At 41.2% G+C, this 16910-nt stretch overlaps 1 long non-coding RNA gene across 2 annotated transcripts; it reads right to left on the bottom strand.

The window, feature by feature from the left end:
- Positions 15455–16856, bottom strand: LOC110437383. 2 transcript variants are annotated; one of them, XR_002455485.1, is made up of 4 exons: positions 16717–16856; positions 16441–16639; positions 15707–16130; positions 15496–15617 (listed from the first exon to the last, which is right to left on the bottom strand). It is a non-coding gene; the product is annotated as an uncharacterized LOC110437383 (long non-coding RNA). The 2 variants fall into 2 exon arrangements; XR_002455486.1 differs by lacking the exon at positions 15707–16130 and having other exon boundaries at positions 15455–15617.

Genomic DNA, 16910 nt, shown 5'->3' with positions numbered 1-16910 from the left:
TAAGCTCAAATTTTCTGTGGTTACTCCTCTGGTGCTCTAACTAAAAGAAAATATCAAAAAATAAAAAAATTACCGGTTTTCGGATCGTGTTGTTCGGAAGCCGGATCGATTTATGTCTTGTCTCCACCAAATCGAGAGTTACCAGAACCTTTCAGAAGATCGGGTCACCCTTGTTCTCATCATGTGGAAATAAAAGCTTTAGGTATACCATTAGGTTCACATCTGCCCTTAGTTTCAAGTGTTCTTGTGTTCGTCCAATAAGTGCAGTGTCATATCGTTTTCTTGTCCTACAACCCTTCCGTGTCATAGCCTTTGCATATTTCAGTTTCAGAGTCCGCAGTGTTGAGTTTGTGTCCTCGTCGAGGTCTTGTTGCTTGTTAGGTCTTGTTAGAGTCCAGTTCGTGTGTTTTCCAGCACCGTTTCCATCAATATCTAGCCACCGTCGCAAATTTTTCCCACTTTTCGACCATTTTGTCCTCTAATTTGGAGTCCGTTTGTAAAATAGCCATAACTTTCGCATACGAGCTCCGATTTCAACGTTCCATATATCAAAATTGATCAGAAAAAAATTTCGGATCTGTCTGTCCACTCCATTGGCAGGTTTGAAAATTTTGGAACCTCCAAATTCACCTCCGAAATTTGAGTTTTCACCTCATGAAGTTTTTTTTCACATTTTCACAACTTTGAGAAAATTTCACTGGTTTAAGCTCAAATATTGTGTGGTTACTCCTTTGGTGCTCCTAACTATAAGAAAAATATCAAAAAAATAAAAAAATTTGCAGGGTTTTGGATCGTGTTGTTCGAAAGCCGGATTAAATTGTGTCTCGTCTCCACCAAATCGAGAGTTACGAGAACCTTTCAGAAGATCGGGTCACCCTTGTTCTCATCATGTGGTAATCAAAGCTTTAGGTATACCGTTAGGTTCAAATCTACCCTTAGTTTCGAGTGTTCTTGTGTTCGTCCCATAAGTCCAGTGTCATATGGTTTTCCTGTCCTACAACCCTTCCGCGCCATAGCCTTTGCATATTTCAGTTTCAGAGTCCGCAGTGTTGAGTTTGTGTCCTTGTCGAGGTCTTGTTGCTGGTTAGGTCTTGTTAGAGTCCAGTTCATGTATTTTCCCCCACCGTTTCCATCAATTTCTAGCCACCACCGCAAATTTTTCCCACTTTCGGACCGTTTTGTCCTCTAACTTGGAGTCCGTTCGTAAAATAGCCATAACTTTCACATACGAGCTCCATTTACAACGTTCCATATATCAAAATCGATCAGAAAAAAATTTTGGATCTGTTTGTCACTCCATTGGTAGGTTTGAAAAGTTAGAACCTCCAAATTCACCTCCGAAGTTTGAGTTTTCACCTCGTGATGTTTTTTTCACATTTTTCACAATTTTCAGAAATTTTCGTAGGCCATGTTTTTCACTGGTTTAAGCTCAAATTTTCTGTGGTTACTCCATTGGTGCTCTAACTAAAAGAAAAATATCAAAAAAATAAAAAAAATTGTAGGGTTTCGGATCGTGTTGTTCGGAACCCGGATCGATTTGTGTCTCGTCTCCACCAAATCGAGAGTTACCAGAACCTTTCAGAAGATTGGGTCACCCTTGTTCTCATCATGTGGAAATCAAAGATTTAGATATACCATTAGGTTCAAATCTACCCTTAGTTTCGAGTGTTCTTGTGTTCGTCCCATAAGTCCAGTGTCATATCGTTTTTCTGTCCTACAACCCTTCCACGCCATAGCCTTTGCATATTTCAGTTTTAGAGTCCGCAGTGTTGAGTTTGTGTCCTCGTCGAGGTCTTGTTGCTGGTTAGGTCTTGTTAGAGTCCAGTTCATATATTTTCCCCCACCGTTTCCATCAATTTCTAGCCACCACCGTAAATTTTGCCCACTTTCGCACCGTTTTGTCCTCGAATTTGGAGTCCGTTCGTAAAATAGCCATAACTTTCGCATACGAGCTCCGATTTCAATGTTCCATATTTCAAAATCGATCAGAAAAAAATTTCGGATCTGTCTCCCCTCCCTTGGCTGGTTTGAAAATTTTAGCACCTCCAAATTCACAACTGAAGTTTGAGTTTTCACCTCGTGATGTTTTTTTCACATTTTTCACAATTTTCAGAAATTTTCGTAGGCCATGTCTTTCACTGGTTTAAGCTCAAATTTTCTGTGGTTACTCCTTTGGTGCTCTAACTAAAAGAAAAATATCAAAAAAATAAAAAAAATTGCAGGGTTTCGGATCGTGTTGTTCGGAAGCCGGATCGATTCGTGTCTCGTCTCCACCAAATCGAGAGTTACCAGAACCTTTTAGAAGATCGGGTCACCGTTGTTCTCATCATGTGGGAATCAAAGCTTTAGGTATACCATTAGGTTCACATCTACCCTTAGTTTTGAGTGTTCTTGTGTTCGTCCCATAAGTGCAGTGTCATATCGTTTTCTTGTCCTACAACCCTTCCACGTCATAGCCTTTGCATATTTCAGTTTCAGAGTCCGCAGTGTTGAGTTTGTGTCCTCGTCGAGGTCTTATTGCTGGTTAGGTCTTATTAGAGTCCAGTTCATGTATTTTCCCCCACCGTTTCCATCAATTTCTAGCCACCGCCGCAAATTTTTTCCACTTTCGGACCATTTTGTCCTCTAATTTGGAGTCCGTTTGTAAAATAGCCATAACTTTCGCATACGAGCTCTGATTTCAACGTTCAATATATCAAAATCGATCGAAAAAAAATTTCGGATCTCTCTGTCCCCTCCATTGGCGAGTTTGAAAACTTTAGAACCTCCAAATTCACCTCTGAAGTTTGAGTTTTCACCTCGTGATGTTTTTTTTTCACATTTTACATAATTTTCAGAAATTTTCGTAGGCCATGTCTTTCACTAGTTTAAGCTCAAATTTTCTGTGGTCACTCCTTTGGTGCTCTAACTAAAAGAAAAATATCAAAAAAAAATTGCAGGGTTTCGGATCGTGTTGTTCGGAAGACGGATCGATTTGTGTCTCGTCTCCACCAAATCGAGAGTTACCAGAACTTCAGAAGATCGGGTCACCCTTGTTCTCATATGTGGAAATCAAAGCTTTAGGTATACCGTTAGGTTCACATCTACCTTTAGTTTCGAGTGTTCTTGGTTCGTCCCATAAGTCCTGTGTCATATTGTTTTCTTGTCCTACAACCCTTCCGCGTCATAGCCTTTGCATATTTTAGTTTTAGAGTCCGCAGTGTTGAGTTTGTGTCCTCGTCGAGGTCTTGTTGCTGGTTAAGCCTTGTTAGAGTCCAGTTCATGTGTTTTTCCCCACAGTTTCCATCAAATTCTAGCCACTGCCGCAATTTTTTCCCACTTTCAGACCGTTTTGTCCTCTAATTCGGAGTCTATTCGTAAAATACCCATAACATTCACATACAAACTCCGATTTCAACATTCCATATATCAAAATCGATCAGAAAAAAATTTTGGATCTGTCTGTCCCTTCCGTTGGCGGGTTTGAAAATTTTAGAACCTCCAAATTCACCTCCGAAGTTTGAGTTTTCACCTCATGAAGTTTGTTTCACATTTTTCACAATCTTCAGAAAATTTCGCAGGCCATGTATTTCACTTGTTTATTCTCAAATTTTCTATGGTTACTCCTTTGGTGCTCCTAACTAAAAGTAAAATATCAAAAAAATAAAAAAATTTTGTAGCGTTTCGGATCATGTTATTCGGAAGCCGTATCGATTTGTGTCTCGTCTCCACCAAATTGAGAGTTACCAGAACCTTTCAGAAGATCGGATCACCCTTATTCTCATCATGTGGTAATCAAAGCTTTAGGTATACCATTAGGTTCACATCTACCCTTACTTTTGAGTGTTCTTGTGTTTGTCCCATAAGTCTAGTGTCATATCGTTTTATTGTCCTACAACCCTTCCGCGCCATAGCCTTTGTATATTTCAGTTTGACAGTCCACAGTGTTGAGTTTGTGTCCTGGTCGAGGTCTTGTTGCTGGTTAGGTCTTGTTAGAGTCCAGTTTGTGTGTTTTTTCCCACCGTTTCCATCAATTTCTAGCCACTGCCGCGAATTTTTCCTACTTTCGGACCATTTTGTCCTCTAATTTGGAGTCCGTTCGTAAAATAGCCATAACTTTCGCATACGAACTCCGATTTCAACGTTCCATATATCAAAATTGATCAAAAAAAAATTTCAGATATGTCTGTCCCCTCCATTGGTGGGTTTGAAAATTATAGAACCTCCAAATTCACCTCCAAATTTTGAGTTTTCACCTCGTCAAGTTTTTTTCACATTTTTCACAATCTTCAAAAAATTCCGCAGGCCATGTGTTTCACTTGTTTAAGCTCAAATTTTCTGTGGTTACTCCTTTGGTGCTCGTAACTAAAAGAAAAATATCGAAAAAAAATTGCAGGGTTTCAGATCGTGTTGTTCGGAAGCCGGATCGAATTGTGTCTCGTCTCCACCAAATCGAGAGTTATCAAAACCTTTCGGAAGATCGGGCCACCCTTGTTCTCATCAAGTGGTAATCAAAGCTTTAGGTATACCGTTAGGTTCACATCTTTTGGGCATTCTTAACGTCATTACCAAAAGTAGACTTAGTTTTCTAGTTCTGATAATGGTGCCCAAAATGCCAAACCTATCCCTCATTCCACTTAAGCCAAGTTGTCATCCCCAGCATGACATGAGAGACGCGGTAATGAAATATGCAATTGCTCTTCTGAATGAATAATAAATGAGATCTGCAAGCGCACAGATTAATACCGATGTAGCATTTTAATCGGAAAGTATTCCAGGTATCGTTATTTATATTTTTACCACTGGGAAGGGATTGCTAATCTTCAATGTTGATTATGGAATGAAATATGGAATTGAGTATCCATCATTGCATGTATAATGGAGAGCATTTATCTATCTCTTTCATACAGGGATAAATGTCACATAAAATATAGAAAAAGTATGACTGGTGACAAACATAATTAATCTGATCAGCATAACTAGCCACATATAATAATGATAAGCACCTCAACAGATATTCTAGCAAGTCATTAGCATGGAATTAGGATGAACTACAAGAATATTTCCTAAGTTATTCTTAACTATAAAGTCTAGCATATCATAGTTAGTGCAATTATACTTGGCAATCATTGCGAGACAGGACTACGCCCATGCATAGTGATATTATCAAGGAAGATAAGAAACATAGCAATCACTCCCCTGTAATAATGTTGCTCTACCTGCCCTATACACGAGAGGGGGACTATACAAGAATCAATGGAGCTGTCACCACCACGAACTACCCCGCGATCCGGCATATAGGGTACAATCGCAGATAAATACGGCATAGGCACCACGCCTACATAATACTTATCATTTACCCATTGTACACATGGATAAACGCTATATGATCCTAAACATGTATATAATTCCAATCTGACTACGACAAGCATATAACTATGATAAATTAAGAACAATATAATTGCAAATATAAACAAGTAGAGCAAAGTCATAATCAATATATTGAAGTAGAATAAAGTCATATTCATAATATTGAAGAACAATGATGAACAAATGAAGAACAGTTGAGGAATTACCAAGAGTCCTCTTGACAGATCCGGAAACCAATCGAAGATTGATTCCTTCTAGTTCTAATCCTATGTAGCTATGCTAAACTAGAGATGCAAAACTAGAGATCTAGTTGATGTGGTGGCTCTAGTGCTTGATCAGGGACTTCTTCTCCAAAGATGTACGAATGAATTAGGGTTTCTCCGGTCCTCTCCTCCAAGGGCCAGGGGGTCTGCTTATATAGTCCCTCCAAATGAATATGGACCGTCAGATCAAACTGACCTTAATCGCACGGTTTTCCTTAATCCCTTAGGTCGGTGGAGCATGATCCGCGAGGCGGAGCCTGATTGGCTCTCAGGCCAGGGCGAGCGCCCAAGGGGGGAGGGCGGGCGCCCTGCCCCCGGGCTCGCTCGGCCTCCCGCTCGTTCCCGTGGCTTCTGGACTCTTCTAGATGTTAGATAATTGTGGTGCACATTAATATCTCTATGTAAACCCGACGTGTGGGCCTTTCTTCCATAATTCCTGATAACCCCCTGCAGAAATAGACAAACACCAAAACTCATGGAATTCTGTCCGATAAAACCCTAAGTCTAGGTGCCGGTTGCATTTGGATCCTTTTCTTTGTTTATTTGTTGATTATATTTGATATTTAAGGAATGTCAACAAACTCCCCCAAGCTTACCTCTTGCTCGTCCCTGAGCAAGGATAATCTCAGTGATGGATCAGAAGTTGCGTAATACCTTTGAGTTTTGATGGTACACATGCTTTCAAATAAGGTCTCATCTCTGAGTTAGAGTAAACCGTCAAGATTTAAAACTTACTCATTTTACCTTTTACCATGGGACTTGTAACCGTCATTTCTGTCTTGAGCAGTTAAAAGATAGAACGGTCTAGTCAAGCGCCATGTCTCTTATTCTTGATTAGCCATAGCTCTGGAGTTTTTGCAGATTTTCAAATAAAACTCAGAGATTCCTTGTATGACTCTCTCAGATCTCTCTTTTGTGGTATTTCTGGATCCTTACCAAGGCAGTGATGGTATATCCCTTCTCTCTCAAAGTATGTGGTATTTGTAGTATAAAGCACAGTGACCTTGCTCTCTCTCTCTCACCCTACTTTAATAAGGCTTTTGATATCTGGAGCTCATAGGTGGGAGATAAAGTATACATACTTACAAGACATTTATTGCATAGTCAAACCATGGATCCAGAGAAACAAGTCAATAAGTCAAATCAAGATGTGCATGTGTGGCAAAATGAATGGTGTATGGTGATGATGGCGACAACAATGGTGAAAGTCTAATTCTACTTGAGGGGATACATACCGTTCTTGCTCTTTTGAAACTTTTTGGGGAGAATGAGATGCTCTAGTTCCAATGTAGATGATTGGTTTAACAGTACTGAGGAAAGGTCTCCCAAGGACGATGGGTGGATCATACTCGCCTTCTCCAATGTCAATAACCTGAAAGTCTGTATGGACAAAATGATTATCTATTTTAATAGGGACATCAGTTACTATACCTTCAACCTTTCGAAATGTCTGATCTGTCATCTGGAGCTGAATGTATGTCAGTTTTAGGGTTATGGTTCCAAACAGGAGCTCATAGGTGACTGCGGCTATTATGTTGACGCCCAATCCGGTGTCGCAAAGCATCTTGTAGAAGTTGTACCAATTAATGGAGCACTGGATGCTTGGCATACCTAGGTCGTCCTTCTTGGTCAGGAATGGTGACTTGAGTCGATGATCTTGACCTCCTTGAACTGCAGTGACCATCTTAGCTGACTCGGTCCACACTTGCTTGTTCCTGTTCCTCCTGTTGGTCCTCTTCCTTGGTTCATGTCGGGATTGCTCTGGGATTTGTGTAGTCTTGTCCTTGAAGGAAAACGTCTCCTTCCTCCCCTTGATGTAAAAACTGATCATGGCAGCACTAGCGTAGATGACAGCTCTCGAGGTGTTCAGGAATGGCCTCCCTAAGATGACGGGTGCCCTCTCATCATTACCGGTCTCTGTCACCGCGAAGTCTGCTAGGGCGTACAAGGTACCAACTCGGACGCAAAGGTTCTTCAATATTCCCTTTGGGAAACTTAATGTCCGATCGGCAAGCTGCAAACACATGGTTGTTTCTAATAAAGGATATATAAAGAATTTTTCATAGAGTACCCTGGCATAATGTTGACACTAGAGCCAAAGTCGCAGAGTGCTTCTGGGAAGTCCACCATGTCGATGGAGATCGGGATGGCAGGGCGTCCTAGATCGCCTCTCTTGACCGGTAGAAGGTCAGTAGTAACTTCCGCGACGGGGTTACTCCAGTAGTTACCTGTATCAAACATGTCTACAAGATTTGCAGATTCTAATCCTTAAGGTTGTGATGGTATACCGGGGTTAGTAGCTGGAACAGCAGCAGCTATTTGATTTAACTGAGATTCAATCATTTTATTAAAGCTAATTTGATTCTTGATGGCAGTAGAGAAATTATTCATTCTATTATTTATTTTTTCTAGAATTTTATCATTAGATGCCAATTTCTTAGATAGGTTATCCATTAGCTTTCCTTGATTAGACACTAACTCTCTCAGAGGTGGAAAATTATTATTATTATTGTAAGAATTGTTACTTTGATAATTACCTGAGTAGTTAGGCCTCTGTTGATTCCAATCTTGATTTTGTTGACGACGGTGGTAGTAGTTGTTGTTGTTATTGTTGTTGATGTAGTTCACGTCCTCAAGCATCTCAGGGCAGTGATTGCCTGAGTGTCCAGTATCTCCACAGTCCTCACAAATCATGTGAGAGTCATAGACGTGCATAACTTCCTTCTTATCTCTAGCTTTATCATCGAGCTTCTTCATGAGCAGGTCTAGCTTGGCAGTGTCGACACCGTTTTTGGACACGTATCTTTGGATGCGTATCTGGAGTTAATAAGGCGTAGATCGGCAGGCAGAAAAGTGGTGACTAGTTGACAGGAGAGTTGCCAATGAGGGTTGGTGCCGATGAGAAAACGACAGAATATGGCCAAGTCTAGGAGTGGTGAGGGATTCATGCCGATGAATGGTGCTGATGGTTGCCGATGGCTATGAAAGGTGGTTCGCCGATGGTCACAAAGAAAGGCGCTGGAATTGTCGATCGATTCAAGGTGGTGTACCGAACGGTTGTGGAAGATAACTTAATGCTTTCCACAGTTATTAGAGTTTGTTTTGTGTACGGATTCCGTTCAATTTGGAATTCGAGTCCTAGTCGTGTCTGATTGTAACCCTTTTGGGCAGGGTATAAATATGAGACCCCGTAGCGATGTAATGTTAGACACAATCAACCAAACACAAGTTTTTACATCTATTTCAGCATCTACTTTTGACGACTTCATCAACCTGCATATTTTCCTTTTACAACGAGTTAACCTCGGTGAATTCTCGAGTTCCGTGTGAATACCTCTTGGCCGTGACATCCGGGCGCATCGCTGTTGTCGGGACCAAAGTATTCGAGTTACCACCTTTGTCGATTGTAAGGTCAAATCGGCTGGCACGTCTTAATGTTGAATCGGGTATTAGCCCTTTGTGTTTGTAGATCTACTTTTGCACGAACACATCTTTTGGCACGCCCAGTGGGACAATGATTCAACATCAAGATCATTATGTCGAACACTAATTTCGACTTGGAGAACGTCATCCCCGTGACGGAAGCCAATCTCAGAGATGAATAGAAGCAAGATATGGCAAAAGCTATGGAGGACTACAAGCAGCTATGCTTGAAATCCTTCAATATCAACAGGAGTGGCGAGGTGATCCAAAAGGAAGCATTGTTGATGCCTCGGCAAATCACTTTTGAAGCCAATCCTAGTAAACAACAAGAGATGGTTGACAGTGCTATCATTTGTGCTCTAATCAATCAATCTAATGTGCTGTCCAATACAGTTTTCAATGTTGTGGCTAGAACTTTCAAAGAAGGACAGATACCACCATCTTATGTGGGCCCTGACTATCATCAGCCAGGATCATCATCGGTTACGGCTCCATCGGCTACTACAGCCGTTGCAGGTACGGAAGTTACTTCTCCTCCAAGCACATTAGGGATGACTAATGCGCAATCTACACCGATGACGACTAATCCATCAACATCAGAGGGACAAGTCAAACTTGCTACAGATTTATTAGCATCAGCAATGTCAGTATCTGTTCCTCCCAATTGGTGGGGATATGGTATGCCCCCAGAATTTATGGCAAAAAGTTCTGGGACATCTCAAGTGGCTGACATGACAGGCAATGCTCCTATGGCATCGGCACCCCCAGGCTCACCGATGACTCAGAATCCCAAGTATTCTACAACTACTACTACAAGACCTTTTGCTAGGAATTCTCAAATGCCAACGTTCTAGATGCCTAATGCATCGGCAGATCCAATGCTGACACAGCAAAGGTTTATGACACAGCTAGGGTATGTCAATTCGATGATGGTGCCCAATTATCAGCCATCGGCAGGACCTACGCCGATGAATGTTAACAATGGATGGACAGGGCAGTTTGTCTTTCCATAGATGCCTCAGCAAAATCATCAGGCTATGGGATTTCAATAAGGACCAATGCAACCTGGATTTCAAAATCAAGGGTTGATCAACCAGCCGATGAATCTTGGTCACCAAGTTGGTGGTCAACAGGCGGTGGCTAATCCTATGTTCTGTAGGGATCGTGCACTGCAGAGACATGTGGAAGCTTATCAGCAGATGCCGAATCCACAACAAGCTCATCGGCAATATGCTGATGCTTACTGGGCCGATAAGATAGCTGAGGTGATGAGAGACCAATTTGGGATAAAACCCAAAGTCAACACTTACTCTTATCGGACACCATATCCTCCAGCATATGACTTAATTCCGCTTCCAAATCGGTACAAGGTGCCGGATTTCATCAAGTTTTCGGGGCAGGATGATACGTCAACCATGGAGCATGTTAATAGGTTCATCATCCAGTATGGGGAAACTGCTAACAGAGATGAGTTAAGGGTTCGCTTATTCTCATCATCTTTGTCTGGATCGGCCTTTACTTGGTTTATTTCATTACCTCCAAACTCAGTGATCACCTGGGCCAATCTAGAAAAATAGTTCCATAAATACTTCTTTTTTGGAGTGCATGAGAAGAAGATTACCGATTTAGTCAGGCTAAGGCAGAGCAATGACGAATCGGTTGAGAGCTTTGTGCAAAGGTTGCGAGATGTTAAGAATAAATGTTATAGTCTGGTTTTGGATGATCGGCAGCTCCCCAATTTGGCTTTCCAAGGGTTGTTGCCACACATTAAAGACAAGTATGCTTCTCAAGAGTTTGAAAGTCTGAGCCATTTAGTGCAGTGGATTTCTGACCAAGATATCAAAGCTTTTGAACCCAAGAGGGCATGGAACAAAAAGGTGTCATTTGTCGATGAGGCAACGAGCTCAGATTCTGATGAAGAGCCAGTCATCAGCTTGGCAGAATGGGTAAAAAATAAAAAGCCGATGTCTTGCCCTTTTGGGCATAAAGATCCAGAAAAGTTTGCATTTTACATCACCAAAGCCGATAGGATATTTGACTTTTTGCTTCAGGAGGGGCAAATTCAGTTGTCACCTAACCATGTGATTCCATCGGCAGAAGAATTAAAGAAGATTAAGTATTGCAAGTGGCATAATGCAACATCTCATAGTACAAATGAATGCAAAGTTTTCAGGCAGCAGCTGCAGTCGGCTATAGAGTTTGGGAGAATTAGGTTCGATAACTCCAAAGCTCAAAAGCCGATGAAGATCGACCAACATCGTTTCCCTACAAATATGTTGGATGCTAAGGGAAAGACCAAAGTATTGACTTCAGAGGCAGCTGAAAAAAGCACATCGGTGGATCCTCAGCACCAGATTACTGCCGATGATGTAACACTCCTAGTGTTAGCTTGCATGTTAACCATGAGCATTGCATCAACATAATCATCATCATGATCACTCATGAGCATCACACCATGATCACATGTCATTTGGTGTATACACTATGTGATTGAATTGCTTGTGTGACTTGCTATAGGTGATAGTAATGTGTGACCAATGCATATAAGTGCACATTGTCTTCCAAAATACGTTAATCATGTTTAGAATAACATTTTGAACAAAGTTTATGTTGGAGGTTTTGCCCAAAAATGCCCCTAGGTCATGGTTAGCCCTAGGTTGGCCTAGTTGACCCCCCTAAACCTCTTTTCAAAGACCTTTTATGAAACCAGTGTTAGAGACCTTGCATGTAAATGACATCTAAAGTAAAGTTGTAGTAAATTTCATAAGCTACAAAAGTTGTGTTGATGATTTTTTATGAAAATGCATGGAACACATTCAAAATTTGCTCACAAGCCAGAAATTAGGGCTGTTTCCACACATAGCCGAATTTAGCAAAGTCTGGAATCGGCAGTTTCGATATAGGGTACTTGGGAGCTCTATAGCTTGAAATCCAGGCCGAGTTAGACCTTGATCCTTTAAGCAATCTTGAGAACTCATGTAGATCTATCTAAAGGAACAAATCCGAGCCAAAACCATCGAGTGAATTGAGAGTAAAACGTTGATGAAAATCGAGTTTCAGTTACTGTCCACGGCGACTGAATCGCCCGATTCAGTTGGGACAGAGCTCACCCGCCGCCACATGTCCGGCCACCTGTCGGCCGTACGCCGTCGATGGCCCTCCTGTCAGCTCCAGCGTCGCCCATAAGTCGCCACACACCGCAAGGACGCCTCAGACGCGACCTCCACTCGCTCAGAGCGCTCCATTCCCTCCACCTTCGTTCTCGGCAAGCTCCGCCGTGCTTCGGCGAGCTTTCCCGACCGCTCCACCGTGTCTCCGGCCAAGCCAGCCCGCCTAGAGCGCCGCCTCGACGTCCTCTACCTCGACGTACATCTCTTTCCCTTAGCCGAGCACTCGTGAGGCCACATTGTCCACTCCGTCGCGAGCTCCACCTCACTGGAGTTCGCAGAGATCACCGGCGACATGGCCAAACCTCCCTGCTCTACCATTCCTTCTCATTTTTGTTCCTAGAGCTTCCCCTTGACTCACTGATGCTCGGCGTGAAGCTCAACTGGGACGGCATCGGCAGAGCACGCCAGCGTACCGCCCGCAGCGCCGCCGAGCCGCCATTCACACCGACGAGCCTCTAGAGCTTGGTAGAGTTAGGGTTTTGCACCTCGGCAGGTCCGCCTTGGTGAGAGGGTCACGATGGTGCCCTTGGATTCGACCGAGACCTCGCCGTCGTCGAGTTTCACCGGTGACGAGCTCTCCCCTGTCTCTGTCTCTCTATCGCGTGGGTCCCGTCTGTCAGCAGACCCCACCTGTCAGCCTCTGTCTCTCTCTCCCTGGTGTGTGGTGTCTACTATTTTGCAGATCCTGTGTTGTTTTTGTAAAATTCATAACTCGAGCTATACAGATCCAAATGGAGTGATTCCAATTTTGTTAGGTTCTTGTGTTAGTCTAGTTTTTATTAAAAATATAAAACATGCCATGTTTTTGCATAAATAGATAGATATGATTTAATCTTGTTTAATAGGAGGTAATTATATCTTGAGATCTATGAGTCTTATGGCCATGAAAATTTAGGAGAGTGTTACTTAAGGTGTGAATAGGCTCTTGTAAATTTATCATGATTTTTGGATAACTGTTGGTGGAGTTTTAAATAATTCTTGTTTAAATAGAAGTTTCATTATTTTTAGTAAATAAGTTATAACTCCTTTTATGTTGAAACTTGCTGAGTGATGTAATCATGTCTAAGAAAAACTAAGAAAAATATGAAATCTGTTGTTTGGCACTTTTTGATAGGGTTTCACAATTATGCCTTTAATGCCATTGTTAGCTTGTCATTTTTGTATCTCACAATCTGCATGTGCAAGAGCCCTGAAAATTTTACAGTGAACTGGTGGTGGTCTAGTTGGCTTGCTGTAATTGTATTAGAATTTTTGGAGCACTTGTGTTACATGCTCATTAAATCATCCTAATAATCAAATAAATAGAAAAGGGGATAATAGAAATGAGTTTAAACCTTGCCATGATGTTTTCTGGTGTTTCTTATACATGTTCTATCTACTGGTGCATTTGGTTTCAACCAATGTTACATTCTTAGTATGTGTCAAAATATTATTTTGCTACTTATGTCTTTCCTAGAGCATATTCTGTATAGCTGATAGCAATTGTTTAAGAACTGCTTGAAGGTGAGGTTTTCTGGAAAACTTATCTACAACAAACTTGTAGCTAACTTACTTATCTACCTTGTGTCCAAATTCCATGACATTTGGCTGAGTAGTTTAAAAGTTATGACTAGTTATGACTATTGCATGAAGTTGCTGCAAAGTGCTTGCTCTCTGGATTTTCCAAAGCAGCCAGCCAACTTTGTCTGTTTCAACCTATTTCGGCTGGGAATCCTTCTTGGATGTCTGAAAGCTAATTGTAGAAAATTTGTTAAGCTTTCCAGAAAGTGCCCACTTGCTTAGTTTGGCCAAATGATGCCTAGGTTATAGCTGAATCTTATGACAAGCTAATCTGTCCATGACACCAGTTACTTAGTGTGAGTAGCTACGGTTGAGTAGCTTGTCTAGTTAGCCTCTCTACCAGAGAAGAAGTATGCACTTACTTACTTAGTCAGGATTCAATTACTCTTAGGAACTTTTGATCATGTTGCATCTTGTTTCATGTTCTTTTGGCTTATCATCATAACATCATGCATCATGTGTGCATTCCCTTTATTCATCACCTTGTCATGCATACTTAGGTGTACCCAAGGGCGTGACGGTCTTGGAGTTCACACCACCCGAGCCGAAGGAGCAGCAGGGGGAGCCACCTTAAGGAGCTGAGGAGGAGGATCTACCGGAGTGTCCCGACCATCGTCCCTCTACCTACATCGAAGGCAAGCCCTGGAGCATTATAAGCCTCCTACTATTTTTTTGTTATCATGTCCAGCTGTCAAATAACTATGGTTATGTATTGTTGCATTAAGTGTTAGGCGTTGATATGACACCCTTGCTGCATAATGACTACCTTGTCCACCTCATAACTTACCTAAGTAGGTCCAGGATCGAAATGATGCTTAGCCATGCTTAGCTCGGTACAAGCCGGGTGATTTCCTGTCACCTGCGAGAGATAGGTGGATACTTGATCACGGTTGGTTATATTTGCTATCGTGGAAATAACCAAAGACTAATAATGAATTGAGACCGGACGGGATGACGATAGTGCAGCAACAAGGCATGGAGGTCTTGGGTGTGAATCTATCCCCGTCTGTGTCGGTTAAGGACCGATTTGCTGTACGTCCTCGTGTCATGTTGAACGCATGCCTAACACTTAGTTGGCCGGAAAAGTCGTTCCAACCGCGAAGCCTACGAGTGCAACTCAGGCCGGATACCCGGTTCTGTATGAGTGCGCACCCCGGTTGGTAGCAAGGATGTGCGGGAAGTAAATGACGTAAGCCCAAGGTGTCAGGTTGGAGTCCTGCCCTGGCAGATTGGTGGTCCTTGGGGGTGCGGCGCTGGACGGACCCGCGACTTGGTCCGGAGTTGTGCTAAAGGTGATCCAAGCTGCCCTCGCGAGGTATGCTTGGGTGAGTGCTAGGAATACCCCTCCAGCTGGATATGAATCGATTCGAATTGTCGTCTCTCCCAGATAGTGAGAACTTGACTCGAGCAGCGGCAACGTAGAATTCACTAAATAAACTTAATGGTTATGATGAGAATGATGATAGCTATGTGATAATCCGGATATGGTTATTATTGTGATGCTTAATACTCACTAGTTGAGTGCCCGTGCGTTGCTACGGGTAGCACATCACACAACAAATTATACGTAAAGTCGCTACGGGTAACACATCACACAACAAATTATACGTTAATTTCCATATCATCACAATTAATATAATAATAATTAATATTAAAACACACATCTCAATCTACTTATATTTAAAATAAAGAAACAAGTAGAAAAATAAGAAACAATTCATCTTTTTTTGCTTGTGAGACAAATATAGCGTTCAAGGTGATCTCGAACACCTTTAGGTATGTTGGCAATATTTTTGTTCCCGGTATATGTGAGTAGGTGTAGCAATATATGCTTCCTCACTTCATAATTATCCTGTAAGATTTTTATACACATATATAGGTTTAGTTAAACAAATATATGAGGTGAAAAAACAATAATAATCTACAAAGGTCAATACTCACATTATTGCAAATGGATGTTTCTATCCTTTTACCATTCCACGCATGCATAGCAAGTAGAACATTATAACCAGACAAGTCCCTGAGGAAGCATTAAATTATTACTATTATATATATAGTAGAATATAAAAACAAATAGTTTCTATTGTAAAAGTATTTACCCATTTAACTCAAATTGGTTGACTTCTGCAACTCTATGGTCAAAGAGGATTAAATCATCTCGCCACCAAGGGCATGAAACTTTCATGACTTCATTTAGGGCAGTGGAAACCCTTTGAATTTTGTTTGTATATTTTTTAGTGGTTGAATCTTGTAAAGATCAGGTTTAGGAGTTTGGTCTACTATGTAGAGAGCTCTTCTAGACATGTCTTGAACAAAAAAGATTATAAATACCTCATGCTGTAACCATTTGAAGTGGTATTAGAATCTGTAATTGAAAAGGAGCATCTCAGTAATATGATATTTAAGAATAACATGGTATTTATTTACACAAAAGATGCAAGGAACATAATAAGAGAAACAACGTTACCCATGTGCACTCTTTAACATTATATTTTCTCCAAGGACATTCAAGAGCAAATTTTGCCAGTTGGTTATAATCAACTTTTGTTCGATACTCGTCACCATTACTTAGTTGACATGCAAGCTATATAGTAATATAATGAATGAAAGTCTAGAAATATACAACAAAAGAAATAGTGATTATATATCATGCCATTATATAAAGTAAAACCTACCGAAAACTTTAAATCCATGTAATGCTTTGACACAATCTTGTTTGTTCCCTTCAACTTTTCAAGTTCTTCAAAAGCAAACTTCCGTGCTACCAGGTTAAAACAATCATCATGAATTCCCTCGTTCTTGTTTAACATCCTTTGGGTTTTCTTGAGACTCAACACAATCGGATAGGGCTTTGCACTTACAACCCATTTTTGCCTGTAAAATATGAATATTTGTATACATGTAACAATACGTGGTATATGATTTGTCATTTATCACGAAAATAAACTTACTCTAAAGCCATATCTTCGTTAATTGTCATGATATAATTGCAAACACGGTCTCTTAATTCTTGTTCGCCCATTGGCAAGTCACGAAATGTAAGGGCATGTGCGTTAGCATTTTGCAACATGTCAGCTAACTTCTTTGCAAAGGACCTACAAAAAAATTATGCATATAATTAAAGGAAAATACCAACTATTATATA

The sequence above is a fragment of the Sorghum bicolor genome, chromosome 7, assembly GCF_000003195.3.
Source record: "Sorghum bicolor cultivar BTx623 chromosome 7, Sorghum_bicolor_NCBIv3, whole genome shotgun sequence".
NCBI classification, from domain to species: domain Eukaryota; kingdom Viridiplantae; phylum Streptophyta; class Magnoliopsida; order Poales; family Poaceae; genus Sorghum; species Sorghum bicolor.
This window is presented reverse-complemented; position numbering and strand designations above follow the sequence as displayed.